At 41.0% G+C, this 9,304-nt stretch overlaps 1 protein-coding gene across 2 annotated transcripts in view; it reads left to right on the plus strand.

Annotated features, from left to right (window-relative positions):
- Nucleotides 1–8,810, plus strand: part of RCL1 (RNA terminal phosphate cyclase like 1) — a 179,846-nt gene extending 171,036 nt beyond the window's left edge. Inside the window, exon 10 of one of the 2 annotated variants that reach the window (XR_002783746.2) lies at nucleotides 837–8,810. The gene's annotated coding sequence lies outside the window, so the exon portion shown is untranslated. The remainder of the gene's footprint in view (nucleotides 1–836) is intronic. The other variant, XR_002783747.2, reaches the window with a different exon arrangement.
- Nucleotides 8,811–9,304: the final 494 nt, after the last annotated feature.

Consider the following 9,304-nt stretch of genomic DNA (forward strand, 5'->3'; position numbering starts at 1 on the left):
CTAGATGGGATAGTGTCTCGTTACCATCACTGAATGCTCTGGCAGGGATCACAATAGAGGGTCCTGGACAGAGCGGGAGAAATATGTAGAACAAAATTCAAGCTCACACACACACACACACACACACACACACACACAAAGACCAGGCTTGCTGGTCTGACAGTGACTGGGGAAACCCTGAGAGTATGTTCCTTGGGCACTCTTTTAACTCAGTACTGAAGTCATTCCTGAGGTTCACCATTCAACCAAAGATTAAACAGGTCTATAGGGCCAAAAATAACACATGTGAGGAACATGCTTTGTAGTTCAGTTGTGTATAGGAGACTAATGGGCACACCAGCACAAAAGCAAAGACGAGAAGGCAGGAAGGGACACGAAAACTGGACGAATGGAAACAAGGAAACTGGCGTGGAGAAAGGGAGAGTGTTGACACATCACAGGGTTGGCAACCAGTGTCACAAAATAATTTGTGTCTTAACTGTTTAATGAAAAACTAATATTCTCTGTAAACTTTCACCTAAAGCACTATATATATATATATATCTCCTGGGTGGGGGAAGAATTTTTTGAAAGCTTAGATAAACTAATTGTAGAAGTTTATTTGCAATTTTTAATATGGATGAAACCTCCTTATTCTGGAAGTGAGTGCTTGAAAGGACCTTCATCCATAAGGAGGCCAAGTCAATGCCAGGCTTTAAGGCTTCTAAAGACAGAGTATCAGTGTTGTTAGGGGGCAACGTTGCTGGCTACAAGCTAAAGCCATTTGTTATCTGGCATAGTGAAAACTCTAGGGCTTTCAAGAACATTAACAAACATACTGTACTGGTTTATTACAGGTGCGATAACAAGTCCTGGATGACACAGTGTTGTTTCCGGATGCCCTTCAATTGCTATGCCAGTGAAATGGGGAAGTACTACTTGGAAGAAGGCATAGCTTTCAGGATTCTGCTCATTGTAGACAGTGCTCCAGGACATCCCCTTTTCACTGGTGACCTCCACCCCGACATCAAAGTGGTGTTCCTCCCACCAAACACCACCTCTTTAATCCAGCCAGAGGACCAAGGTGTTATTGCTGCAATCAAGGCCTGCTGCCTGAGGAGGACCTTTGCTCAGGCTGTGGCTGCAGCTGATGACAGTGGCAAGACACTGACGCGGTTCTGGGGGAGTACAGTGTCTACCATCGCGTAGAGAGCCTGGCTTGGGCCTGGGATGATGTGACCAAAGTGCACATGAACGGCATATGGAAAAAAATACTGAAGCAGTGTGTGCGTGACTTTAAGGGATTTGAAAAGGTTGATAAGATTGCAAGGATTAATAGAGCTGTTGTCAACATGGAGAACGACCTGAATGTAGACAAAGATGATGAGGACATTGAAGAACTCCTAGAGGTGGCTTCTGAGGAGCTAACAAATGAAGAGTTGCTGGAGCCAGACCCAGAATGAATAGCTGAAGAAGAGGCAAGGGAAAAGGAAACTGTGGAAGGAGAAAGAAGAGGGGCAGAAGAGGTTCACTGCTAAGGGCTTAGCCAAATTCCTTGCAGACATTAGCAGCTTGCTGAACAGTGCTGACGAGATTGACCCAAACCCTGAACGCCACTGATAGAGAGGGCCGCTCATGCAGAGTTTGCTGCATTTAGAGAAATTTTTGAAGAAAAGAAAAAGCAAACTAGGTGAACAACACCGGACATATTCCTGAAGAAGCCAACACCTAGCTCCCCACGAAGAGCCTCGGCCAGGTCCTTCGGGCAGATGATATTATCACTGTTGGCGACAGCTCACCAGCGGAGGTTGTTCAGCCCGAAACTCTCCCAGCGGAACACTATAAGGAATTTGAGAACAGCAATGTGGCTGCTCCTGGTCCTCTTTGTTAAATTGTGTGTGATAGAGGCTAAGAAAGGGTTTACATGAAAGTTTAAAAAGTGAAAAAGAAATTAGAAAGTTTAAAAAGTGAAAAAGAAATTAGAAAATTTAAAATGAAATCAATTAAAAAGTTTAAAAATAAAAAAAGTTTACAAAGTTCCCTACAGTTACTTTATAAAAATAAAATAAGGAAAATATTTATTGTGCACACAGCTGTACAGTGTATTATAGTGTACATACAGTAATTTGGCATAAGTTCAGTATCTCGTACAGCACAGAACTGTGCCAGGAACAACCTCCAGACTCACCCAACACTACGTTAGCTCTGCAAGCTCCAATTGCGGTAAGTACAGATTACATATTAGCCTATGTATAGACTAGTATGTATTTACAATGCATTAATACATTATGTATACAGTACTGTACGGTAGTAACCTATATATTACCTTGCCAGGTCCATCAGCTGAATTACAGTACTGTATGTGTACCGTATCTTGGCTATTTAGTCAATACAGGTACCCTACAGTATTCTGTATAAAAAACCTAAAACCAAACCCAGTGCCATCGAGTCGATTCCGACTCATAGCGACCCTTTAGGACAGAGAAGAACTGCCCTATAGAGTTTTCAAGGAGCGTATGACAGATTTGAACTGCCAACCCTTTGGTTAGCAGCCATAGAACTTAACCACTATGCCACCAGGGTTTCTGTATTCTGTATAGCTTTGCTAAATACAGGCAGTCCCTGGATTATGAACGGGTTCCATTCCTAAATTTGTCTTTAAGTTGAATTTATACATAACTTTGAACAGTTAGGTACAGTTCATGCCCAACGTCAGTTAGTCACATGTTTGTCTTAGTATATAGTATACAGTGTACTTTTCTATGCATAAAAAACATTAAACGCTTCCAGATACACTAAAACATCTTTAACATACTAATACAGTAATAATAATATGTTTTGTAGCACATCACAAAGTAGTACCGGCTGTAAGTCCCTCAAATTCTTAATATAACAGACTTTACAAGGATTGGTTCGTAACTATGGATTGTACATAAGCTTGGACATTCGTAACCCGGGGACTACCTGTATAAGATATGGTGTTTGCACGGCGTCCAAATCACATAATGTCCTTTTTCACAGAGTTTATCAAGGACATTAAGCAATGCAGGACTGTATTAGTGATAAGAGCATGGGCCTCATAAAATTTAGTGCAATGTAAACAAAGATATTTTAAAGGTTATGTCTAAAACATAGTATAACGAGAAACTTCATAATATTTTGGCTCTGTTGGAGTGAACCAAAAAACTTTTGTAACTTTTAGGTGTGTTACAATTTCCTATTTAACTTTTATGCACATCTTGAGCAACTCATTATATGGGAAAGTAGGGAACTTCCTGTGAACTTTAGCCTTTGTTTTCACTTGAAATTATAAATTTTTTATATAATATATAATAAATTTATTTACAAATTTTATATACTGGAATTAGGTGGGTCCTAAACTGAATCATGAAGAAGCGTCTTATAGAAAGGACAGAATAGACACGGACACACTAGGAAAAGACAGACACCAGGGAACACTGAGGAACCCCAGGGATGGCTTTCTAGACCAGACGCCCTAATTTGGAGTTACAGCCTTCTGAAATGTGAGAAAATAAGTTTCATTTCTGTTCTTTAAAATCACCCACATGTGGTATTTTTTGTTGTTGTGATGGCAGGTAACTAAGACATGGGATGTCTTTCCATTAACTTATTGTTGTTAGGTGCCATCAAGTCATTTCCCACTCATAGCAACCCTATGTACAACAGAACAAAACACTGCCCAGGCCTGTGCCACCCTCGGAATCACTGCTATGCTTGAACCTGTCTTTGCAGGCACCGTGCCAATCCGTCTTACTGAGGGTCTCCCTCTCTTTTGCTGACCCTCTGCTTTACCAAGCATGATGTCCTTCTCCAAAGACTGGTCCCTCCTAATGACAGGTCCAAAGTATGTAAGATAAAGCCTCCTTATCCTCACTTTTAAGGAGCATTCTGGCTGTACTTCTTCCAAGACAGATTTGTTCATTCTTTTGGCAGTCCATGGCATATTCAATATTCTTCCCCAACATCGTAATTAAAAGGCAACAATTCTTCAGTCTTTCTTATTCATTGTCCAGCTTTCACATGCATATGAGGTGATTGAAATTACCATGGCTTGGGTCAGTCTTACCTTAGTTCTCAAAGTGACATCTTTGCTTTTTAACACTTTGTTGTTGTTGTTGTTAGGTGCTGTTGAGTTGGTTCCAACTTTCAGTGATCCTATGTACAACAGAACAAAACACTGCCCGGTCCTGTGCCATCCTCACAATTGTTGCTATGCTTGAACTCATTGTTGCAGCCACTGTATCAATCCATCTTGCTGAGGGTCTTCCTCTTTTTCACTGACCCTCTACTTTACCAAGCATGATGTCCTTCTCCAGGGACTGATCCCTCCTGATAACATGTCCAAAGTATGTAACACGTAGTCTCGCCATGCTTGCTTGTAAGGAGCATTCTGGTTGTACTTCTTCCAAGACAGATTTGTTCATCCTTTTGGCAGTCCATGGTATATTCAATATTCTTTGCCAATGCCATAATTTGAAGGCATCAGTTCTTCCTAGGTCTTCCTTATTCATCATCCAGCTTTCATATGCATATGAGGCAATTGAAAATACCATGGCTTGGACCAGGCACACCTTGGTCCTCAAAGTGACATCTTTGCTTTCTAACACTTTAAAGAGAGGTCTTTTGCAGCAGATTTTTTACTTGTTCATTTAACTTAGGTATCTGTGTGACCTACCTACCTGACGACTTCAGAGTTATAGTACCAAAATTATAACTAACTTGCAGCTTACTTTAGTCAGTACACTGAATCTTCAAGGTGACATCTTTGCTTTTAACATTTTAAGAGGTCTTTTGCAGCAGATTTGCCCAATGCAATACGTCTTTTGATTTCTTGACTGCTGCTTCTATGGGCGTTGATTGTGGATCCAAGTAAAATGGAATCTTTGACAACTTCAATCTTTTCTTCGTTTATCATGATGTTGCTTATTGGTCCATTTGTGATAACTTTTATTTCCTTTATGTCGAGGTGCAATCCCTACTGAAGGCTGTGGTCTTTGATCTTCATCAGTAAGTGCTTTAAGTCTTTTTCGCTTTCAACAAGCAAGGTTGTGTCATCTGCATATCGTAGGTTGTTAGTAAGTCTTCCTCCAATCTTGATGCCCAGTTTTTCTTTATATAGTCCAGCTTCTCGGATTATTTGTTCGGCAAACAGATTGAATAAGTATGGTGAAAAAATACAACCCTGATGCACACATTTCCTGATTTTTAAGCCAAGCAGTATGCCCTTTTTCTGTTCGAACAACTGCCTCTTGGTCTATGTACAAGTTCTGAATAAGCACATTTAAGTGTTATGAAATTCCCATTCTTTGCAATGTTATCCATAATTTGTTATGATCCACACAATTGAATGTATTTGCATAGTCAATAAAACACAGGTAAACATATATCTGGTCTTCCTTGTAGTCATATGGACCTTATCCTATCACTGACAGCGTTGTACTTCAGGATAGATCTTGAAATGTTCTTTTTGACGATGAATGCAGCACCGTTCCTCTTCAAGTTGTTGTTCCTGGCATAGTAGACTATATGATTAAAAAAAAAAAAACTGATTCCAAATGGCCAATACCAGTCCATCTGAGCTCACTAATGCCTAGGATATCAATGTTTATGCGTTTCATTTCATTTTTGACAATTTCCAATTTTCCTGGATTCATACTTTGTACATTCCAGGTTCTGATTATTAATGGATGTTTGCAGCTGTTTCTTCTCATTTTGAGTCATACCACATCAGCAAATGAAGGTCCCAAAAGCTTGACTGCACCTGCGTCATTAAGGTCAACTCTACTTTGAGGAGGCAGCTTTTCCCCAGTCATCTTTTGAGAGCCTTCCAACCTGGAGGGCCCATCCTCCAGCACTGTATCAGACAATGTTCCGCTGCTATTCATAAGGTTTTCACTGGCTAATGCTTTTCAGAAATAGACTGCTGGGTCCTTCTTCCTAGTCTATCTTAGTCTGGAAGCTCAGCTGAAACCTGTCCTCCATGGGTAACCCTGCTGGTATCTGAATACTGGTGGTATAGCTTCCAGCATCACAGCAACACACAAGGCCTCACAGTAAGACAAACTGACAGACACGTAGAGGCTATTATTATTTGAATTTTCACACCAACTACTAAGGCCAAAGATGAAGAAATTGAAGATTTTTATCAACTGCTGCAGTCTGAAATTGATCAAACATGCAATCAGGGTACATTGATAATTACTGGTGATAATGTGAAAGTTGGCAACAAAGAAGAAGGATCGGCAGTTGGAAAATATGGCCTTGGTAATAGAAACGGTATAGGAGATCGAATGATAGAATTTTGCAAAAAAAAAAAAAATCCAGTTGTTTATGACACATAGGTTGCAGCAGTACATCGACAGAGAATTGCCAGAAATTCAGGTCTGATTCAGAAAAGGACATGGAACGAGGGATATCACTGCTGAAGTCAGATGGATCCTGGCTGATCTCAGAAGATACCAGAAAAATGTTTGTTGTTAGATGCTGTTGAGTCGTTTCTGACTCCTAGCGACCCTATGTACCACAGAAGGTAACACTGTCTGGTCCTGTGCCATCCTCACAATCGTTGTTACGCTTGAGCCCGTTGTTGCAACTACTGTGTCAATCCATCTCATTGAGGGTCTTCCTCTTTTCCACTGACCCTGTACTTTACCAACATCATGATGTTGCTTATTGGTCCAGTTGTGAAGAATTTTGTTTCCTTTATGTTGAGGTGTAATCCATAATAAGGGCTGTAGTCTTTGATCTCATCAGTAAGTGGTTCGAGTCCTCTTCACTTTCAGCAAGCAAGGTTGTATCATCTGCGTATCGCAGGTTGTTAATGAGTCTCCCTCCAATCCTGATGGTGTGTCCTTCTTCATATAGTCCAACATCTCAAATTATTTGTTCGGCATACAGATTGAATAAGTATGGTGAAAGGATACAATGCTGATGCACACATTTCCTGACTTTAAACCACAAAGCATCCTCTTTTCTGTGCGAACTGTTTCCTCTTGGTCAATCTACAGGCTCTGCATGAGCAAGTTTCGGTGTTCTGAAATTCCCATTATTTGCAATGTTATCCATAATTTGTTATGAGCCACACAATTGAATGCCTTTGCGTAGTCAATAAAACACAGGTAAACATCTTTCTTCTGCGGATTGGCTGGTGGGTTTGAACCACTGGCCTTTTGATTAGCAGCTAAGCTCATAACCATTGCAGCACCAGGGCTCCTCACACTAAAACAGTGTTTTCAAATGTTTCTGCAGCAACAGAGCTCTTTTAAGATAATTTTTAACTGCAAAACCCATTATGCAAAGTAGATGTAATAATCATACAAGTTTCACAATGCTGTTTAAACTTTTTGTTTGATTGGAAAATGTCTCATTGTTTCTGGAAACCCTGAGCTATTTCCCCAGAATCTCTGGTTCCTCTGAGCATAAACTGAAATCCTTATATGCAGAGAATATAAGAAATCTATTTTGAGGAATTCAAAAGACATAACCTTAAATATGAAGCCTTCATTTACGTGATATGGCTCACGGCCACAAAGTTAATTCAGTCGTTCATGATTTGTTAAAAAGAAAAAAACAACAACTCTCATTAATGGCTTGTTATGAGTCAGCCATAGTTCTAAGAAATGGGGATACCTGGGGAATATCTATTCAAAATTAACAAAAGAAATGTTTTTTTATCCCCAAATTGCAATATATGCGAATTACGCAAAAACTCAGAAAATTACAGGAAAGCAAAATGCAGAGACAAGGATCTGCAATTCTATTATCCAGAAACAACCACTATTAACATCTTGTCACATGTATTTCCAGACTTTTTCTTCACATATGCACATACGTTTTCTTTCCTTTTTTGCCTTTTCCTTCTTCCTTTTTTTTTAAACCAGAAGTAAAATTATATCACGTCTGCTGCCCTGTAGTCTGCAGTTTATACTCATCATATGTCATGACTGCCTCACTGCCTACAGCCTTGGCTGCTCAGATTTGCCTGACTCTAGTGCAGTTTCAAAGGAGCGCTGGTGGCACGGTGGTTAAAGCACTCAGCTTCGAACCAAAAGGTCGGTGGTCAGAACCCACCAGTGGCTCTAGGGGCGAAAGTGTGGCAGTCTGCTTCTGTGAAGATTCCAGCCTTGGAAACCCTATGGGGCAGTTCTGCTCTGTCCTGAGGGTTGATATGATCGGAACTGACTTGATGGCAGTGGATTTGGTTTTGTGTATGGGTGTGTGTGCAGAGCCAGGTGGTTGCTTTGAAGGGGCTCTTTAGCCTCCCAATAATCTCATGGGGCCCCCAGAGCCTCCTGAATAAAAAGTCAGTCCAAGCAACAATGGAGTGCTTGCTAGACAATGTAGTTTCAACGTAAGTGACCTGGAAGGACCTGTCCCCACCCTCCCAAATAGATTGCCCCTTTGAAGCCCTTTCTGAAGACCTATCACTGCTACTCCCAAAGGATAAACTTAGAAACCTGTGTGGGATTAAGTTGGGGAGGGGGCAATGAACAATTAAAAATTTTGCATTACTATTTCTCACACCTGGGTCATTCTCTCGACGGCACTGGATTTTTTGGGGGGTCATTCTCTGGAGGTTCCCTTGTGTCATTCTTTCCACACATAACAACAACCAGAAGTTATTATTTTTCCCTAACGCATTTAAATGGGCCACCCCTCTTTGTCCACTTACTTTGGACATGTTATCAGGAGGAATCAGTTTCTGGAGAAGGACATCATGCTTGGTAGAGGGTCAGTGAAGAAGAGGAAGACCCTCAACGAGATGGATTGACACAGTGGATGCAACAATGGGCTCAAGCATAACAACGATTGTGAGCATGGCACAGGACAGGGCAGTGCTTCTTTCTGTTGTACATAGGGTCGCTATGAGTCGGAACCAACTTGACAGCACCTAACAACAGCCCCCTGCCAGTACCTTCTTTGCCAAGGCTCAAGAAAATGGGGTCAGTTAGGATTGTTCTTCCCTGACCTCTTTGCCTTGTCAACATCCTCCAGATCAGATAAATATTCCAGTCAATGACATTGTAAAAATGGCTTAAGGGCAGTGTCTGACCTCCTCTAACTTCACAACGGTAAAGGAGAATCAAGATCAACAGCCCAAGGCTGATTCCCATGAGGCAGGGGTCAGACATGCCTCCTCTCTCTGTCATCTTTACTAATTTTGACATCAACTGTCCCTCCCACAGCACTCTCTATTAAAAAAAAAAAAAAGCCAAACCCTTGCCATTGAGTTGATTCTGACTCACAGGGACCCTACAGGACAGAGGAGAACTGCCCATAGAGTTTCCAAGGAGCGCCTGGTTGA

The sequence above is a fragment of the Loxodonta africana genome, chromosome 9 (assembly GCF_030014295.1).
Source record: "Loxodonta africana isolate mLoxAfr1 chromosome 9, mLoxAfr1.hap2, whole genome shotgun sequence".
NCBI lineage: Eukaryota > Metazoa > Chordata > Mammalia > Proboscidea > Elephantidae > Loxodonta > Loxodonta africana.